Source organism: Podarcis gaigeae (assembly GCF_964106915.1).
Source record: "Podarcis gaigeae genome assembly, chromosome: 4".
NCBI lineage: Eukaryota > Metazoa > Chordata > Lepidosauria > Squamata > Lacertidae > Podarcis > Podarcis gaigeae.
The window spans coordinates 70019219-70040876 of record NC_139677.1 but is presented as its reverse complement, the minus strand read 5'-3'; the positions used below and the strand labels follow the sequence as shown (position 1 = coordinate 70040876).

Here is a 21658-nt window from a genome sequence, read left to right as displayed (position 1 = left end):
AGTGGCTGGATGGCAAAAGGTAAATAGAGCAATGGGTGTAGTTCTTCATACAGCCAGTGACATTTACAGCCATGCCAATGCCAGAGGTTTCTCCACCCCTCTCTGAAGCAAGTGATCGCAAGTGGGTACTCGCTTGGTGTCAAAATAAGGATCAGGCAGACTCAGCAATGGAGAATAAGAAGGTGAAGTTTATTGCCAGGCAATAGGGACCCAGTTTGGAATCTCTTCCAAAAGGAACTGGGACCCCGATTGATAGAAATCCAGAGGTCTTATACCTGAGCAGATCACAGCAAATCATAGATCATGAGACAATCATGAGGGACTCACAATATTGTCAGCGAGAATCAGCCAATCAGCAAGCTCTTGTCACGCTACCCGACCCTGGTCAAGCACTGGTCAAGCACAGGGTTCTAGTTCTGCTTTCCGATGCTTTCAGTGATGCTCTGTCTAACCTTTCCCCTAGTTATGACAGGACAGGGAGCTTGGACATTTTGCGGTTTTGCTCTTCCTGTTCTGTGGATTAATTTAGCCTGTATCTGAGGGGATTTTGTACCAGAATCTCTGATTCACTTCTTCCCCTTGTCCAGGGTACACAGATGTTTGTAGGGGAAAGGTCGGCTCCTAACTTTTGCTGTTTCAAGCAGTTTGCAATTAGCTAAGGCACAGCTTCCCTTTGATTCAAAATGGATTATAAAATACTGTAAGCCCTGATTATGTGCGAACATATATGGATATATATTGAATATATTGATTACTGATAACTGATTATGTGGATAGCATAGGGGTAGCCCTTCTTCCTTGCCTCACTCCATCCTCCATCCAGGCAAGCAAGAGGCATTATCACAGCTCAAGGACACACTCCAGACAGCCAAAGGCACTTGAGGAGAGCACAGTGCAAGGCTGATGATAAAATTGTGACCAAAGGAGTAGGTGTGGTCTGGAGAGAGTCTCAAGCACCCCTGAGCCTGAGATTCCCCACCCCTGATATACAGAGATTCTGGCACTGGTTGTTTCTCGTGCAGCTGGCTCTGAATAGCTGGCAGCACCTTGGACAGTTCCGTGGCTTTTTTAAAAAAGCAAATCCTCTCAACCCCAAAAGCTACAAACCCAGTTTTGTTTGACTTTCTCCCGTTCTGGCAGCTTGATGCTGGGCAATTAACAATACATCTAAATCCATAAAGTAGCTGATAAATTTGAATACGCTGACTAAGTTTTAGCTTTGCATGCCTGTCCAAAGTAGTTTAAAATCTCATCATTAAGCAGAAGTAGAAAGTGCCTTTTCACACCAACGGCTGGAATCAAAATAACTTGCCCAGAATAATCAAGTTGCTTTTTTTCTCCTATCAGAATTAAATTTACCGTATGTTAAAAGAGCATTGCATGCCTTAGCCTTATTAGCAGTTCTTCTCACCATCTTGATAAGGGGAACAAAAGTATACCCCCCAACATTTATCTGATGAAAATAGGGATGTCCCATTCCATAATGATAATTTTACTATTTATACCCCACACATCGTATTGGGTTGTCCCAGCCACTCTGGGCAGCTTCCAACATATATAAATACATTAAAAAAATTAAACATTTTTTTTTTAAAAAAACATTCCTATACAGGATTGCCTTCAGATGGCTCAGGGGTTGGATAACTCCATACCCTCCAACATTTCTCCAATGAAAATAGGGACATTCTAAGGAAATGCGGGACATTCTGGGATCAAATCAGAAACTGGGATGGCTTCTCTAAAACAGGGACATTTGCAGGGTCTGCAAAAGTGCATCGCAAAGTCATTTCACAGGCAGACTAGATTTTTTTGGATCCTGAGCAAATCAGACACATTTCGTTGCTCAGAATTAAAAATATAAAATTAAGGCTTGTGACATCACCATAAGCATCAAGAGGATTGCAGGAAAAGTGAGCTCTGTTTACAGTAGTAAGACTACTAATATGCAGATGTACCACCCCCGTGTGTGTGTAAAGTGGGACAACACAATTGCTAATTGCCAAATCATGCAATTGCTGATTGACATCATATCTAGTTTCACCCATAACAGATATGATTAGGGTGTGTACTCCCAGAATCACAGATGATGGCTGAATGACATTGGAAAGCATGCTGTGTACAGATTTCTAGCAAGAACAGCACCAGCTGCTGTTATCTGCTTGTAACTAACCTCATCATTGTACTGCTTAGTGAACAAACATGTGTCCAAGCTGTGATGATAGCCACAAAGTATTGCTGGTGGATGATAAACAGCAATACCTCAGGAGCACTGCTGCTTATTAAGTGTTCCATAAGCACATTTAATTTCTCTGCCACCTTTTGTTTCAGGAATTCAAATGCATTTGCTACAAATAAAAGGAGACACAAGAGAACACAAACTCTCCCCCCCCCCCATATTTGCCCTTTCAATATTTGTGCTGCTTAAGCCTGTGTGTCTTACTGTGATTGTAGCTCTGTGCTTTGAAGCTGTGACCTTCAAGATCTAAACAAAAGTCATTGTGGCTTAAAAGCAAAAGCAATGAACTAACAGAATGCTAAATCTGCCCAGACAGGGACTGGGAGAGTTGCTCCGCAAAGATGAACTGGCTTTTTAATGTTCCGTAATCACCTCCTTGAGTTGTTAACATGTAAAATGTGCCCCTCTCCCTTTGTTTAGAAATAACTATGCAAGACATGGTGCATGTCTAACTAAAGCCCAGGCTATGTCTGGCCTCTTTGTAGTTAAAGAATTCTACTAGTCCAAGAGCACATTCTATTGATCCTGCAGGAAGACATGAAAACTTAGGGCCAAACTAGATATTTTCTAGGTGCATAGCATCTAGCTATCTCACACTAGGGGGGGGGGTGTGCATAGCAACCCTTATTGGAAGGGCAGTGCAATGGGCAGGGGACTTAATAGTTTCTTTCGCCATTGATGCTAACAGGACTTTCCCTACTAAGGATCTTAGTCACATGTGGAATGGGGGTAACCTTTGTTCTGACCATTTTGTGTGGGGGGGGGGGGAGAGAGAGAAGATAATTCTCCCCATACACATTCTGCCTTCTCAATAAGGATTCCCCTAGCACCATAATGCCTGTGATTAAGAAAAAAATTATAGATCCATAACTGCATGCTAAATATTTAGCAAATGTCTAGTTTACCCCTTAAATATCTCAATGCCTCTATACCTTTTTCATTCAGCTTTCTTAGGAAGGGTATTCACAGAAACAAAAAGCATTTTCCCCAATCAGGTAACTCTGGGCAACATCAGAGGATTTGTAATTACATGAATTATTGCTTTGACCCGATCCAAAGTCAATTAGAGCACTATGGAAAAAGATTTGGTGCCAGCAATTCCATTCTCTCTCATCCAAGCAGTTTCCTATGTGTAAACAGTTTCTTGAAGCTATGGTGTCAATTAAAAACTCTTTGCTGATATTTAACTGTCTCCCTCTCTATCCCTCTTCCTCCTTTAAAAAAACGGGGGGGGGGGACACACTCTTGCAAATATATTGCTGATCTAGAAAAGATTTAAATATGAGAATCCATTTTTTAAAAGAGATAGAGCGAGCAGAAGTTTCCGCCCCAAACGTCAGACAAAATGAAACTTCTGTATCTGTGTGCAAGCTTTGATATTCTCGCTTTAGAAAATACATTTTTATGTTTGGCTTTGAAGTGTGTGCTCTCCATTCAGCCCAGCTTAGTGGCTGATATATGTCAAATATGTGGCATTTAAAACATGAATGGAATCAAGATGATTCTTTGAAGCAAAATGACGGATCTCAGACAAAAGCTAACTTGTAGATCTCGCAGGACATGTGATAGCAGGGCTGCTCTTGTTATACAGAGCAAAGTGGTGACCTTCCGTCACACTTCTATAGAAAGCTCTAGTGATTTAGTCCATGGGGCTACTTAGCACATTGATTGGCAGGAGCAGCCCAAGATCTCAGGCTCAGGTTAATGATGTACTTGTTCCAGTCTCCGGATTGACATAGTCTCCCAATGACATTGACCAAAGTACAGCTGGGTCTGGAGGCTACCAGACTTGACACAGCTTTCCTAGTATAGACCAGAACATCTCTGCCTCCTAGTATTATCCGATGGGGACCGTGGAGAAGGTCAAATCTATGTTATGGCAAACAAGTGGCCTACAGGTTCCCATGTTGATCTTGTTGACTTCACTGGAAACATGATGGGACTTGACGCCTACTGGATCTTTAAACCTCTTTTCATAGATCTGAACTTTCACCTGAATTTTGCAATGGGGAGGAGCACAAGAGAGCAGGGTGGCTGGTGTCCATTGAAATGGATAGGGAAGAAGACAGGAAGATCAGCACTAGGTGGAAGCAGAGCCAACTAATTCCAATTTTGCCCCCATCCTCCTCCGTACTGAGTTCTACAAGGGGCAGCACCAAGATTGAGGAGAAAGAATCTGGCAGCCACTTCCACACCCTGGACTGGATGCAAGTAAGAAAGTAGGCAGGTGGAGGCTGGCTGAGGGCAGAACAAGGCTGGTGGGCCAAAAACCCATTTGCCCAAATCAACCAACCTCCATTGCTGGAGAGATTTCCTATCTAGCAGTTGTCTTCTAAATTACCATAACTTTATTTTAGCATTATATTGAGGGGGTGCCTGTTCCTTACTTGCTTGGTACTTTGAATTAAAAAGGGACATGCTCTATCATGGACTAGTGGCTAATTATGGAGTAGTTTGTTCTAGAACTTTACATAACACAAAATGGCTGCAGAAGAGGAGAAAGAGATTGAAACTTTCCTTGTTGGGCCAAATAGCAGCTATAAAGATGAATGTATTGCCAAAAATGCTATTTTTGTTTCAGACCCTACAGGTCGTGGACAAGGTGGAATGTTTTGGAAAGTGGCAGAAGGATATCTCTAAGTTTGTTTGGCAGGGCAAAAAGCCCCGAATAAAGTTTAAGATACTAACTGATGCGAAAGAAAGAGGGGGATTTGCCCTGCCAGACTTGAGGTTATATTACGAAGCTGCAGCCTTCTGCTGGTTGAAAGATTGGATTTTACTGGAAAACACTGATGTCCTAGATCTGGAAGGGTTTGACAATGCTTTTGGGTGGCATGCATATTTGTGGTATGACAAGGTTAAAGTGCACAAATTGTTTAAAAACCACATTGTTAGGAGAGCAATTTTAATGGTCTGGACAAAATATAAAGACTTATTGGAGAGTAAGACTCCGAGGTGGCTCTCACCGGTGGGGGCCAAGGCATGTAAGAGACCTAATATGGAAGCCAATTGGCCTAAATATGGGGAAATCATTGAAAAGATTGGAGACAATTGGAGGTTGCAGAGCTTGGAAAAACTAAAAAACAAGGTGCGAGATTGGTTGCATTATGCACAAATTCAAGAGGTCTTTAAAGTAGATAAGAAGGTTGGATTCCAGGTGGAAAAATCGAAACTAGAGACAGAATTGTTAGAACCAAAAAGTAAACTACTTTCGAGAATGTATAACCTGCTGCTTAAATGGAATACTCAGGATGAGACAGTCAAATCCGCCATGATAAAGTGGGCGCAGGATTTGGGGCATAACATTATGTTTGAAGACTGGGAAAGGTTATGGAACACCGGAATGAAATTTACGGCATGTAGTGCCTTGAAGGAAAACATTATGAAAATGATATACCGGTGGTACATGACCCCAGTCAAGCTTGCTAAGATATATCACCTGTCTGATAATAAATGTTGGAAATGTAAAGAGGCGGAAGGGACATTCTTTCACCTCTGGTGGACCTGCCCGAAGGTGAAGGCCTTCTGGGAAATGATCCATAATGAATTAAAAAAGGTACTGAGATTTACCTTACCTAAGAAACCAGAGGCCTTCCTTCTGGGTATGGTGGACCGGAGAGTGTTTAAGAAGGATAGAACTTTTTTTATGTATGCTACTACAGCAGCAAGGATTTTGATTGCAAAATATTGGAAGACACAAGATTTACCCACACTGGAGGAATGGCACACGCAGTTGATGGACTATATGGAACTGGCCGAAATGACTGGCAGAATCCGAGACTTGGGAGAAGAAACATTTGAGGAGGATTGGAGAAAATTTAAAGACTATTTGGAAAAACATTATAAGTTGTATGAATGTTAAAAAACGCACCCTCTAGGAAATTCTAGCTTCAGTAATGTTAAATTAAAGAAATGGAAATTAAGGTACAAGGAGTCAGAGATAGAATAGTGAAACAACTTTATTGTGTTAGGATGAAAATGTACATGATTTGGGTTATATTACATTTGAAATTGGGTAACATGATAAAAAGGAAGATATAATAAGTATTGAAACAAGTTAACAAATTGCAGACGTTATGTATCACAGTGAATGCAGGGTTGGGGGGACGTGGGGAGGTCCAACAGATTTGGAAAAAGGAGTAAGAAAAATTTGTAACCTTTCTTTTTTACTTTTACAATACGTTCTTTATTCTTTTTTCTGTATTATATAAAACTAATAAAAAATATTATTAAAAAAGGAGAAAGAGAGACAGTGCTGTAGAATGATACAGAGAATGCCCACTCTCAGTGGAAAATAAGGCCACATACAAAAGCAGCCACCATGCTCACTCATAGAGAGAAGCTCTCTGCCCCTTTCCTCTGTTCAGAACAGAACAGAACAGAACAGAACAGAACAGAACATAAAGAGGGTGTCTGATCCAGTGGAATTGGTGGAATGTAGTTATGGTTAATGGGGAAGTGTTGAATGTAAGAATGACCAAGCCAGGGCAGACAGGAACTGAGCAGGAAGAGCAAACAGACTCTTGTGCACAGTGAATTTTTTTCAGGGGGTATTTACTGAACCAAGATCAGTCTACATCCTAATCCCAAAGAAGGGCAGTGCCAAAGAATGCTCCAACTACTGCACAATTGCACTCATTTCACACACTAGCAAGGTTATGCTTAAAATTCTTCAAGGCAGGCTTAAGCAGTATGTGGACAGAGAACTCCCAGAAGTGCAAGCTGGATTTCGAAGGGGCAGAGGAACCAGAGACCAAATTGCAAACATGCGCTGGATTATGGAGAAAGCTAGAGAGTTCCAGAAAGACATCTACTTCTGCTTCATTGACTATGCAAAAGCCTTTGACTGTGTCGACCACAGCAAACTATGGCAAGTTCTTAAAGAAATGGGAGTGCCTGATCACCTCATCTGTCTCCTGAGAAATCTCTATGTGGGACAAGAAGCTACAGTTAGAACTGGATATGGAACAACTGATTGGTTCAAAATTGGGAAAGGAGTACGACAAGGCTGTATATTGTCTCCCTGCTTATTTAACTTATATGCAGAATTCATCATGCGAAAGGCTGGGCTGGATGAATCCCAAGCTGGAATTAAGATTGCCGGAAGAAATATCAACAACCTCAGATATGCTGATGACACAACCTTGATGGCAGAAAGTGAGGCAGAATTAAAGAACCTTGTAATGAGGGTGAAAAAGGAGAGCGCAAAATATGGTCTGAAACTCAACATAAAAAAACGAAGCTCATGGCCACTGGTCCCATCACCTCCTGGCAAATAGAAGGAGAAGAAATGGAGGTAGTGAGAGATTTTACTTTCTTGGGCTCCATGATTACTGCAGATGGTGATAGCAGTCATGAAATTAAAAGACCCCTGCTCCTTGGGAGAAAGGCGATGGCAAACATAGATAGTATCTTAAAAAGCAGAGACATCACCTAGCCAACAAAGGTCCGTATAGTTAAAGCCATGGTCTTCCCAGTAGTGATGTATGGAAGTGAGAGCTGGACCATAAAGAAGGCTGATCGCCGAAGAATTGATGCTTTTGAAGTATGGTGCTGGAGGAGACTCTTGAGAGTCCCATGGACTGCAAGAAGATCAAACGTATCCATTCTTCAGGAAATCAGCCCTGAGTGCTCACTGGAAGGACAGATTGTGAAGCTGAGGCTCCAGTACTTTGGCCACCTCATGAGAAGAGAAGACTCCCTGGAAAAGACCCTGATGTTGGGAAAGATTGAGGGCACAAGGAGAAGGGGACGACAGAGGATAAGATGGTTGGACGGTGTTCTCGAAGCTACAAACATGAGTCTGACCAAACTGCAAGAGGCAGTGGAAGACAGGAGTGCCTGGCATGCTCTGGTCCATGGGGTCACGAAGAGTCGGACACGACTAAATGACTAAACAACAACAACAAATTTACTGAACCTTTCACAGGTGACATTGCCTCCTATGGCAGGTACTGGATCCACATCCCCTACTTAATGTCTATAGTTGGGCAGCATGGGAGATGGTGGCATTTCATTAGCACATAGACAGGATCTAGCACAATTCCAGCAAAATATGATGTGCTCTAAAACCTCAAGGTCCTTAGCAGGAGGTTGAGCAAACAGTGACAAAAAGGACCAAGTCAAATATTCACATTTTCAGGTGTATCAAGTTTCACATAAAATTTGAGGATTACTGCTTCTTGATTTGCATATTTTAAAGCCTCTGTTAATTAAATAAGCTATCCTGCTGAATTCTATTTGAACCAAAAATTGAACAAACTTTGCAAGCTGCTGTCTGTGCTATCCCCCACCCCCAATTTAGAGGTATGTGGGAAAGAAAATGAGACGGTGTTTTCCTTTGACAATATGATTGCTGGACATTGCTGAATCAAAAGTAAAACAAAAGTTATAGCCCTGACTCCCAACAAATGGAAGCAGTGGGTATCGAAGCAGATTGCTAGAGCAAAGTCTGAGAAGAGGTGACTTAATTAAAGTTTTTGTATGTCATGGAGAAAGTGGAAAGATAAAAGTTTCCCCTCTCTCATTAAACACCACAACTCATTAACATCCATTGAGGATTAATATTAGAAGATTCAGGACACAGAAACGAAAATACTTTGTCATGCAGCACATAGTTAACTGCAGAACTGCGGACCTCACTCCCACAGCTAGCAGAGATGGCAACCAACCTTGGTGGCTTTAAAAGAAGATTAGGCAAATTCATGGAGGAGAGGACAATTGATGGCTACTAGCCATGATAGGTGTGCTTTGCCTCCAAAGGAGAAGACAGCAATGCTTCTGAATACCAGTTAGCAGGAACCACAGCAGGGTAGAGTGCTCTTGTACTCAAATCCTGCTTCTGGCAGGATCTGGTTGGCCACTGTGAGTCCAGGATGTGGTACTAGGTGGGCCATTGGCTTGATTCAGAAGGCTCTTCTTATATTCTGAAAATGTTCAGCGCCTCACACCTCTGATTTTGTTAAAATGAGTTGCAAGGTTATAGCACCTTCATATACAGTCATACCTTGGTTCTTGAATACCTTGGTACTCAGACCTTTTGGTTCTCGAATGTTGCAAACCTGGAAGTGAGTGTTCCGGTTTGCAAACGTTTTTCGGAAGTCGAATGTCTGATGCAGCTTCTGTGGCTTCAATAATGATGATGATGATGATAATAATAATAATAATAATAATAATAATAATAATAATAATAATAATAATAATAATAATTTATTTGTACCCCGCCCATCTGGCTGGGTTTCCCCAGCCACTCTGGGCGGCTTCCATAGAAACAAAAAATACACTAAAATATCACAGATTAAAAACTTCCCTGAACAGGGCTGCCTTAAGATGTCTTCTGAATGTCAGGTAGTTGTTTATCATTTTGACATCTGATGGGAGGGCGTTCCACAGGGCGGGCGCCACTACCGAGAAGGCCCTCTGCCTGGTTCCCTGTAGCTTTGCTTCTCTCAATGAGGGAACCGCCAGAAGGCCCTCAGCGCTGGACCTCAGCGTCCGGGCAGAACGATGGGGGTGGAGACGCTCCTTCAGGTATACTGGGCCGAGGCCGTTTAGGGCTTTAAAGGTCAACACCAGCACTTTGAATTGTGCTTGGAAATGTACTGGGAGCCAATGTAGGTCTTTCAAGACCGGTGTTATGTGGTCTCGGCGGCCGCCCCCAGTCACCAGTCTAACTGCCACATTCTGGATTAGTTGTAGTTTCCGAGTCACCTTCAAAGGTAGCCCCACGTAGAGCGCATTGCAGTAGTCCAAGTGGGAGATAACCAGAGCATGCACCACTCTGGCGAGACAGTCCACAGGCAGGTAGGGTCTCAGCCTGCGTACCAGGTGGAGTTGGTAGACAGCTGCCCTGGATACAGAATTGACCTGCGCCTCCATGGACAGCTGTGAGTCCAAAATGACTCCCAGGCTGCGCACCTGGTCCTTCAGGGGGACAGTTACCCTATTCAGGACCAGGGAGTCCTCCACACCAGCCCGCCCCCTGTCCCCCAAAAACAGTACTTCTGTCTTGTCAGGATTCAACTTCAATCCATTAGCCGCCATCCATCCTCCAACTGCCTCCAGGCACTCACATAGGACCTCCATCGCCTTCACTGGTTCTGATTTGAAAGAGAGTAGAGCTGGGTATCATCTGCATATTGATGGACACCCTGTCCAAACCCCCTGATGATCTCTCCCAGCGGTTTCATATAGATGTTAAAAAGCATGGGGGAGAGGACGGAACCCTGAGGCACCCCACAAGTGAGGGCCCAGGGGTCTGAACACTCATCCCCCCCCCACCACTTTCTGAACATGGCCCAGGAGGAAGGAGTGAAACCACTGTATAACAGTGCCCCCAGCTCCCAGCCCCTCTAGACGGTCCAGAAGGATGTTATGGTTGATTGTATCAAAGGCCGCTGAGAGATCCAGCAGAACTAGGAAGCAACTCTCACCTTTGTTCCTAGCTCACCGGAGATCATCAACCAGCGCGACCAAGGCAGTTTCAGTCCCATGATGAGGCCTGAATCCCGATTGGAAGGGATCCAAATGGTCCGTATCCTCCAGGCGTGCCTGGAGTTGTTCAGCAACCACGCGCTCAATCACCTTGCCCAAGAATGGAAGATTTGAGACCGGGCGATAGTTGGCCATACGATTGAGTGAAGGAAGCTCCTGCAGCCAATTGGAAGCCATGCCTTGGTTGTCGAATGGACTCCTGGAATGGATTAAGTTCGACAACAAAGGTACGACTGTACAGTGGTACCTTGGTTCTCAAATGCCTTGGTACTCAAACAACTTGGAACCCAAACACTGCAAACCTGCAAGTAAGTGTTCCGGTTTGTGAACTTTTTTTGGAAGTCGAATGTGCTCCATTTTGAGTGTTACGCTTCCAATTTGAGTGCCACACTTTCATTTGGAGTGTTACACTGAGGTCTGTCTGTTTTTGCTATTTATATTGCGTTTTTGTTTTTGCGGCTCTTTTTGGTTTGTTTTTGTGACTGTGTGGAACCCAATCCAGCTACTGATTGATGATTGATGATGCAGTACATTGTTTATTGCTTTCATTTTATGGATCAATGGTCTCGTTACATAGTAAAATTCATGTTAAATTGCTGTTTTAGGGGTTGTTTTTAAAAGTGTAGAACGGATTAATCCATTTTGCATTACTTTCTATGGGAAAGCATGCCTTGATTTTGGAACGCTTTGGTTTTGGAATGGACTCTTGAGGGGATTAAGTTTGAGAACCAAGGTACCAGTATCCAGCCAAATTGCAACTTACACACATTTAACTTATGCAAACTCAGTTTTATGTGCTTGGCCTATACACCCCGCCCCCTTGGGAGAGTATTTGGAGGTGCAGGTAATGTTTTGACTATACACAATTTGGGCTTTATGCGCTGTCCCCAGAACATAACTCCTGCCTAAGTTGAGAGTTGATGGTGTAATCTGCTGTCTTTATAGTATTGTTCTTTTTAATGTTATCAAAATAACTTTTAGGGATGAGAGAATGATGACCAAATCTTTGGAACAGTGGCTCTGTGATGTTGCCAAAATCGGGAAGATCTCTGCAGCACTCCAAGGAGCAGTGTGAAGCTTCAACATCATCCTGCTCCATCATCTCTCTGTGCTGCTAAACTGGCCACTCAGATGCAGCAACCACCTCTGGTAGGTATAGTCCTGCAAAGTTTGTGTCATTGTGCTGTATGATTGAGACCTCTTGAAAAGAGGAAACAAACAAACATTTCTGAAAACTGGTCCCACTGCCTTGGTCTGTATGTATTCCTCCAATCTTGGATTGTACTTTTGACATAAACCGTCTCTTCACTACTCAGCAGGCTGGTGTCTTTAACAAATTGTGCTTCCTTGAAGGAGAAACTCTCTGTTACTTCTGCCTCACTCCATCATCCACTTATTTCTTCCCAGGAAACAAATATCTTACAGTTTTAGTTCTATTGCATCAAGAAGATCGCAGAGCTAGCAGACCAAAAATCCATCCCATACTGAATCTATCACCATGCCTCTGCTCCTGGCAATTATAGTGGCATATTTCCTCCTCTCGGTATAGCTCCCTGCCCTTAGCAATGGGAGGTTAGAAATTCAAATGTGCTGGTACATTAATCTGGGACATTAAAATAAAATAAAAAAGCCCACCATTTCCATGTGTTGATGGAAATAGGATAATAAATACTCCTGAATTACAACTGTCACCCTGAAATGCACAGGCAACAAAGAACATAGAAGAATTGAGTATCTTGCATAAAGGACATTGTTCTTTATCTACCAAGCCCATTTCAATGACATCTGAAAAGGATTCAGGTGACTGAGAATGAGATGCAACCAAACTCCTTTGGACCAACATTTTGTTATAATTTGATCTTTGCTAATTTGAAACAGCCTTACATCCTGCCTTGCCATACAGAGTGACCCAATATAAAATTCAATTTAAAAAACAACACCAAAAACGATCAAATCCATATATAAAGCAAATTTGAAAGCAGACTGAGTAGCAAATAAAAGCAGATGACGGAGAAAATCAGTTTCCTATTCTGCTATTTATTTTGATTTGATTGTTCAATTGCATAAATATTTTTATTGATTTTTTTATTTGTCTGATTGTATATTTTATTGCTCTGGCTTTGATTTTAAATTGTATTGCAAACCACCTTGAGATAAATGACTGTGAAAAGCGATACAGAAAAGCCCGTTGAAATATACGTTTTGACAGGTGGGGTGGGGAAAACATTCTGAATCTGAGAGCTGCATTCCCTCTTGGGCAACATTCTGAGGCTCACATGACCATGGTGGAGAGAGACAGAGACAGAGACAAAAGAGAGGGGGATTTGCAGATGTGTACAACCATGTGCACACACTCTCCATTGAGGGAAACAAGATGTATCATTGTACCTCAAGGGCACAATGCAGTGAGGCAAAAGCACCAGAAGAGGATGTGGAACAGAGCTGGTGAAGCAAAGGTGCTAAGGAGATAGGGATGTTGCCTGAGGAGGAGGCAGTCCTATTGGTGAGATAGAAAAGCCTGGAGGCTCCCCACTCTTGCACTGCAGGAAACCAGCATAGAGGTTGCCATTTGGATTTATAGGGAAGAGACTTCCACAACATGTGTGCAGCCACAGAGAAAGGCCCTCTTGCCTACTCCTGACAAACATTTGTCTTCTTCCTTTTCTTTTTCACAATGGCTGCATTCAAACAACACTTTCTTCCTGGTATTTTCATGGTATTTTCTTACCCATTTGTTTTTGCCTCTTTCACACAGCTGCTGGAGATCTAGTGGAATCTACCAAACGTTCAGCGTCTATTTCCATGTTGGCAGTTGACAGGTTTCCCGGCAGCATTTCCAAAGAGATGTTCAGCATCAAGCTTTTGGGAAATTAACTCAACTGAAAAGGGCTTCTGTTGATGAATCTTCTGCCTAATTGCTTAGGAAAATATTCATATTCCCAAACCCTCAACATCTGCCTTTTAAAAAAAATTATTGAACCATCAGGAGAATCTAAAAAGTTAAATAAATGTTATAATTCATTATTAGATTGCAAGAGCATCCTTATCTTCCATTCTTTTGTATGGTAACACACCAGGCCCCAAAGAGTTTCAGACTGAAAGTTTGCCTTGAACTCACTGCCCCATTTCAACTGTCAATCCATCCATAAAATAATTAATTGGCTAATCTGTATACAGTAAATGGCTTCCAGGCCTCATTGGTAATGGCATAATGTTTTCCTTAATCTGACTTTAAGCAACTGTGTATTTAACCATTATACAAGATATTTCACAAAGTGCATCTCATGCTTCTCTCTCCAGCTGCCTTACAGAACGCGATCCGTGTATCATATCTAGAACACCTGCCACTTCCCAGAAGAACACAGGTATTTAAAAGAGTTAGCATTTTTCCTCCTGCTAAGATTTTTCAGCCAAACATGCTTAGAAGACTACGCCAGATCAAGACAGGACGGTTAGAGGCAAGACTGGTATGTGCCTCTTAATGCCCCACCACTCAAGTTGCTATTCCCTTGTCAGACATAATGTCTAAATAGGACTACTCCTTAACAGCCATTTCCTCTCTTTTGGAAATCCAGAAGAACTCTGGATTTCACTGAAAGGGCAATCACTACCGGCACCAACAATTACAGCGCCTCACATTCTTTGCAGGAAGTCCAGAAGCTTAAACTTGCATAGGGCCATTCCTGTTTGCAACATAGACATGTTCTTCCAGGTTGGGTTAGCGAGGGGCACATGTGCAAACGATGTCACTTCCCCTCTGTGACATCACTGGGATGCATGATGAGCAGGTTTGCACAGTTGAGTTAAACAGCATTAACTCCTGAATGGATGGCGCACACCCGGCCCATGCTCTGCTACAGAGATTGTCCTGGCATTATTTCATGTTTCCAAAAAGTGCCCCGGGTGCATTTCAGTAGCACAGTGGGCAATCTAGCAATGGCAGCATGTTGTTGAGAGCCATGTGACCCCACCGCACTTGGCAACCGCTGCAGTTTAGGACCTGCCAGCTGCTGTGATGTGTGAAATGCATCTTAGTTCATTAAGATCAAAGGAGCCAGGCATTTGTTCTTGGTGTGGATGTCTCCAGCCAAAAGTATTTATGCTGATTAACGGCTTTTGCTTGAATTGTTAACCTTCAAATAAGCCATCCCTTGGGAAATTGCTGATGCCACAGTCACTTGTCTCAAAACTCAGCTGTCTGCTCTTTATTGAACTTGATGTGCAAATATTTAAAAGATAATTGAAACACTAATTAAATACTGTGTCTGGGCACTCTATTCAGGCATTCATAGGTGGGGTAAATCATCTAATGACAATTTCAGGAGCTACAAACCCATCCTAGAAGCCTGAGAGAGAGGCTGTTTTTTTAATCCACTCTTGCTGACTTATCATTATCTGCCTGCTCTCAAAATATCACAGTGAGCAGGTAAAAAAAACCCCCACAAAACCCCCCAGCCAAAAACAAAAGAAATAAAATAAAGCAACTCCAGGGAAGCACAAGGGCTTCCCTGACAAAAGAGACTATGACTTAAGTGGAATAATGGGCAAAGCTAGCTCTCTCATGAGGCAGTATCAGGCATCAGTACAGCAAACTTTCCATTATCAATTTATTATGGGTGCTTTCAGTCTATTGCTATTTTTGAGTGGGATTTGGTCGCTTAATCCTGGTAAATTCAGGTTGCATAATTAAAGCTCCTTTGGGACTCTGGTGCAAGAAACCTGCTTCTCCCAGAAGTTGATAAGAAAAAATGATAGGGGAATTCACAGGAAAGTGTGCTTAATGCAATGTCATCTAACCTGCCCACAAACAGGTCAGAATGAATTTGCAGTAAATAGCTGATGCCATCTAACTTCCCAGCAAAGTTTGTGCAAACGAATCAGAGTGAAGGCTTAATAAACAGGTTGTCTGGAAGTGACCTGTGTTTAACAGCAAAACTGGGGGGACGGGGGACACTGACCTTGTGCTTGTTTCTTTTATGCAAAATGTAGTGATTTAGTGGAAGGTCTAACATGCTGGAGGTGAACAAATTCACACTGTGAAGGGGTGGGTGGGAATGTTTTGTTCATGCTGGTTACAATAGAGGAATTTTTTGAGGGGAGAGTTTTTAGCTTTGGGGGTGATGAAAGTCTTACATTGAGGAGGAGGAGAAGGCATATTCACATCATGCCACGTTGATCAGGAAGTTGAAGAAAGCTGAGAAGTGCATTGAGCTGAATGCACTTACAAACCTCCTTGAGGGCTTGTAGGTGTCCTAACTGCAAGGAGATCTGTAAGCACATTCAGCTGAAAGTCCCCTTCAGACTTCTTGCACTCTCACACATGTACAAATCTCTATCTTCAAGTGGGAGAATATTCAGCACAGACCAAGTCGGAGCAGTATCCCAGACTCACTGAAACTGATAAAGTTCCTTCTGTTGAATTCTAGCTCCCATATGAATTGGCCAGCTGGAATGGCCTCTAAAATACCTTTCTCTTGAATAGCCACCTGCAATAGCCAGTTGGGGGAAAAGTCTTGCAATCTGACAAAGCATGCAATTCTCAACTGGATAAGGTAAAGCTATCTGTTTTGCTGGGGTTTTGTATGGCAAACAAACATGTTTAATGCATTTTCATACTTATTTTTTAATCCAAGGACAGCATCAGAACATTTGTGAAGAAGCCGGTGGATAATTTCCAATCCATACACCAGTCCAGAAAACACAGATCAAGCTTCTTTATATTGGAATTCAGAAAGATTAGATTCCTCCAGGATGCCTAGGCGCATGCACATTCGTCATGTGGATGTTTGTAGTGGAGGAGACACAAAGAAATAAAATACTGCAGGGAACTGTGCATGCAGAGTGCTCTAAGCTACTGTTACAGGCCACCTCAATCTCTGCTGAGTGGTGCATGAGATTCCAGGGGTCTTGACACTCACCCAGGGTTTGTGTTTCCTTCTGAAAATTAGGCACAACGGAGGCTATAGTGTCTTTATGATAAATGGTTGCTTTACACATACTGTACATGCAACCTGACGCTTTTGATGAAGCGGCTCACAGCAGCAGCACCCAAAATGTGCCAGCTTACTCCATAGTAACTGCAGCTTCAGCATCCTTCCTCTGCAGCCTCTCTTGCTCAGTTTACCAGTTCCTCTCTGATTCCTGGTTTCATCACCCCTTATTCCCTAAGATAAGCCCTCTTTATCTACAGAGGGAGGGAGGGCTCCTTCCATTTGCATTCCAGAAGCTTTTTCTTTTGATGCTTTGATCTCCTAATGGTTCATCCCCACCCGATCCGGATGCCTGACTTAATGAACACTTGTCGATTTGGTTAGGATTACAGTGTCCATTGCACAACTCAGGAAGTGTGCCTAAAATACACGCTGTGTTTTCTTGGAATCTAAGATTAGCTTCCTGTGTGAGGTGTTTACTTAAACTTGCATTAAAAACTATGTATCAGACTAGCTAGGAGTTAGAACAGGGGTAAACAACCTAAGGCCTGGGGGCTGGATGTGGCCCAATCGCCTTCTCAATCCGGCTCACGGATGGTCTGGGAATCAGTGTGTTTTTACATGAGTAGAATGTGTCCTTTTATTTAAAATGCATCTCTGGGTTATTTGTGGAGCATAGGAATTTGTTCATCCCCCCCCCCCAAAAAAAATGTGGACTGGCTCATGGCTGAAAAAAGGTTGCCAGCCCTTGAGTTAGAATATGTCTAATACATAGTTTTTAAATACAAGATTAAATAAACACCTCAAACAAGAAGCTAATCCTGATTTAGCTTAATTACACGCTTAAATGCAAACAAGTCTAGCTATCACTTCACAACAGATACTAGCTTTTGCTACCCCAAACATTAATTAAATTCTGACATTAGCTTGATTCACAACTTAGGCCATCATGCACCCCTAATTCCATAACGCTACATTTGGAAACACTGTATTACAATGGGTGCATTCTAATGTGGATAGGAAACCAATGGCCCTCCAAAAGGTGCTGGCTAATGTGATAGGGATGCATCAAGAGGACCAAAGATTCCCTACCCCTGTTCTAATGCACCAGTTCATCTTTAGAAACAAGGCCAAGTAACTGACTCTAAAGAGAAATCCAGATTGAGATATTTGTGGGAGCACCTGTATTTCAAACATAGCCTTGGGTGCCCTATCTTTACTGCCCCTTCTTAAGTAAAGGTTATCTTATTTCAGGACCAAGGGTTGTGGAGTAGATGGCCTGTGATATCCACATTGTGATGATATTTGATTCTATAAAAGGCTTTCTATAATAAATTTATGGCAGATTGTACCATAATTGGCTTGTCAGGATATAGCAGGGCGACACGTTCCCATTTATGCAACCTTGCATTCATTCTCCCCAATAAAACGCTCCTGTTCGGCATTGTGCTGTGTTGGCTTTTTCTCCCTGCAATGCTCCTGGGATTGTTGCCAGTTGCACCGCCAACAACTGCTTGGCTAAGGATGGATTGTCTGCCTGTCTCGAATCCTGTATTCCACATAATTTATCGATTCCATTTCCAAATGGATCCCAGCAGCCAACGGCAAAACACGAAATACTTCAGAGCACAACTGTAATCAAGGGGTGCTTTACAACTGGTAATAGAGCCGTGAAAAAGTGGTATTTTTTAAAGTAGCATTAAAATATCAATTGCCCCAATTCCAAAGCCACTCATGTGGATTATTTTTAGAGGGCTCTAAACTGGTAGCTGTGGAGACTGTAATGGGGAGATGAGTTATTTATAGAAGCCATTAACGCAGCCCTTTTAACTTACTCACTTTCACATTTGTTATTTTTTTTGTGTGTGTGATCAAGGGACTAGTCTCAAAAGTAAAGACAGTGCTTGCTCTTTCTGCCCTCATCCTGTTTGCCCTGGCTCAGCCTCTCCTGCTGGTGGCGCTGTGGCCTAAATCACTGAGCCTCTTGGGCTTGCCAATAGAAGGTTGGCAGTTTGAATCCCTGCAACGGGGTGAGCTCCCATTGCCCTTTCCTAGCTCTGGCGAACTGTGCAGTTCGGAAGTATATCAGTGCAAGTAGATAAACAGGTACTGCTGCGTCGGAAAGGTAAATGGCATTTCCATGTGCTCTGGTTTCTGTCACGGCATTCCATTGCACCAGAAGCAGTTTAGTCATGCTTGTCACATGATCTGGAAAGCTGTCTGTGGACAAACACTGGCTCCCTCAACCTGAAAGCGAGATAAGCGCCACACCCCATAGTCACCTTTGACTGAACTTAGCCATCCAGGGGTCCTTTACATTTACCTTTTACACCCCTTAAGCATGCCCACATTTCACTGGATGTCAGGATTGAACCCTCACATTCATTCTGAATAGAGGAGAGGTGTAAAGAGCTTCTTTTTGTGAATTTGGCTGAGGGGAAGGTGCTTTTCCCCCCTTGATGCTGTAGATGTGCAGCATGCCTGCAACATTTTGTGGTCCCATCTCTTTTTCTGCAGCGTTAGAAGTGACGGCCATTTCCTGTTATGCAACGCCCCCCAAGCAGTCATTATGCCATACCCCAGCTGCCGCCATGTTGTGACCCAAGGCACTCAAAATTCCAAATGTGCTCATTGGTCCAAAAAGGCTGGCACCCCCCATGGTAAGCACATGTTGCTTGGGGTTCTATTGGCTAAGAAGAGATTCAACTGTCCACTGCAATTTAATTGTCATAATTTGATTATTGAACCCTGGCCAAGATGGCTCACCTCCCCGGAGCAGCTGACTAATGTAGTAGCTAGCTCATTTTCATTTCTACAGACAGTATGCTACTTAAGGATATTTTAATTTGTTCTCTTCAGACCCTCTGCTCGTTCAGTTGCCAGGGTGTGCATGGTTGCTCTAATTACAGCATCTCCACTGACTGTTCCTTCACTCCCAGCATGTGAAACGGTTGGTCAGATTACAACTTTGAACCTTGTCTGAGGATTTGTCTGCTTCTGATGTTTTGGTTTAACCTCCTTTCTCCACACACACCCCACCCCACTACTCTGATCATGCTCTTATTACTTTATATCTAAATATTTCCATCACCCTTGGAGATGGTCATTAAATCTTGTTGGGCAGGGGCTTGGAACAGTTTGACTTCCTCCAGTTCTCCTTGAACTTTCCAGATGAATTTTCTTTAATGAGGATTATTAAATTGTGATCTGTTTGCGATGTTGCAACAGTCCCCTTTCCCATGTGATCCTGCTGCTGTAATAATTACTGTTCTAGGTAGAATCTGGGGGAAGCCTCCACATTAATCCTAAGCTTCCTATGTGCTTCTGAGCAGTGGTGACTTCGGACAGAAGATCGCCAGTGGTGTTCAATTACTGCACAGTGTGTGCCTGACACTAGTTTTAGATCAAAGAAATCAAAACTGATGCAGACTGATTACTTTGCAATCTCAAGACTCTGGACACCTGAAATATGGATTAGACATGGCAAGTTTGGTTAACTACCTAGGCTCTTGTACTAATTAATTAGTTGTCCTAAGGCCACCTTTTGCTTGGTTCACTTACTGTGTCACATTGTGATGTGAATGACATCTGTTATAACACGTGTTAAGACATTCTGAGTCCTACTTGTATATATGAGTGGGGTCCCAGCTGCACTATATAGTTAAAGCAGTATCATACTGTTGCAAATAAACAGGTGAAAGGAAAACCAACACACGTTGCGGAGAAGAAAAGGGTTTGTTGTCTTTATTGGTCAGTAAAGTTGACTCAGAGGAATCAGTTCAAATTCTGAGCAGCGCTTACAGAGCAGGCACTCTCTGATATACAGTTCTTAAGGCATGAGCTTCTGTCCAATCCTAGAATTACACATTCTACCAATGCGATCCCTATATGGGCAACTCTAATTGCATATGCATTAGAGGCAGAACAAAGACTCTTTCTAAGCATCACCTTGCAGCAGGTGAAGAAGAGTGGGCCTCGTCTTGTTATGCATACACTCTGGTATGTGGTAAACAAGATAAGGAGGAAGGCTGCCCCTGGTACCTTAAGAACAGAATGTTTCCTGATACAATGGGGCAACTCTTTGGTGCAAAGGAGATTAGCTAGAGGTCTTTGCTTCAATACCACTTTAAACAGCCATGATTTCTTCCAAAGAATCCTGGGAACTGTAGTTTGTCAGCAGTGCTGAGAACTGTCAGGATATCCTGATTCACTTCACAGAGCTACAGTTCCCAGATTTTCCCAGCAAGCGGGATTGATTGTTAAACCAGTCTGAGAACTGTAGCTCTGTGAGGGGAACAGAGGCCCCCCGAACAACCATGGGTGTAGCCAGGATTTTTGTTAGGGGGCAGGCCTTTTACTGCAGGGGGCAGGCTTTTTGTTGGGGGGGGGCAGAACCTCAGTTAGCTCTGTATTTTTATTGCTTTTTATTGATTGGGGGGCAGCTGCTCCCTGGCTCCTCCCAGCTATGCCCATGCTCAGTACCCTTAACAAACTACATCTTCCAGGATTGGGCGAAGTCATGACTGTTGTGGTTAAAGCAGTATCATACTGTTGCAAATAAACAGGTGACAGGAAAACCCACGCACGTTGAGTGGTATGATACTGCTTTAAATGTAGAGTGCAGATGGAGCCTTGGCACAGATGAATCTAGCTGAGTTTAGATACTGATGAATTCCTGTCACTTCTATGTAGCAAAGCATCCGTCCAAGGGAGCCTGAGTGCTTCTTGACTGAAGGTTATGCTATATATTTCTTCTGGATTCAAGAATGCATAGTTTATTACATCTTTCTACAGCCTGCCCCATCCAGCTCAGGATAGGTAATAAAAATAAATAAATATTCCATTAAAACCTTAACCCTGAGCACCAAAATTTAGCCTAAGCAGGTATTTTCTGACTTCCAATCCAATGCTCAGGCTTGAATTCTGGTGAGTGTCCAAAGAGAGGAAGTTCTATGCATATCTGCATGTATAAGATGAATCCAAGATCAGACCTTATTTT

At 42.8% G+C, this 21658-nt stretch overlaps 1 long non-coding RNA gene across 1 annotated transcript in view; it reads right to left on the bottom strand.

The window, feature by feature from the left end:
* Nucleotides 1–21658, bottom strand: part of LOC310843890 — a 435627-nt gene that overhangs the window by 148584 nt on the left and 265385 nt on the right. The window lies entirely within an intron of this gene.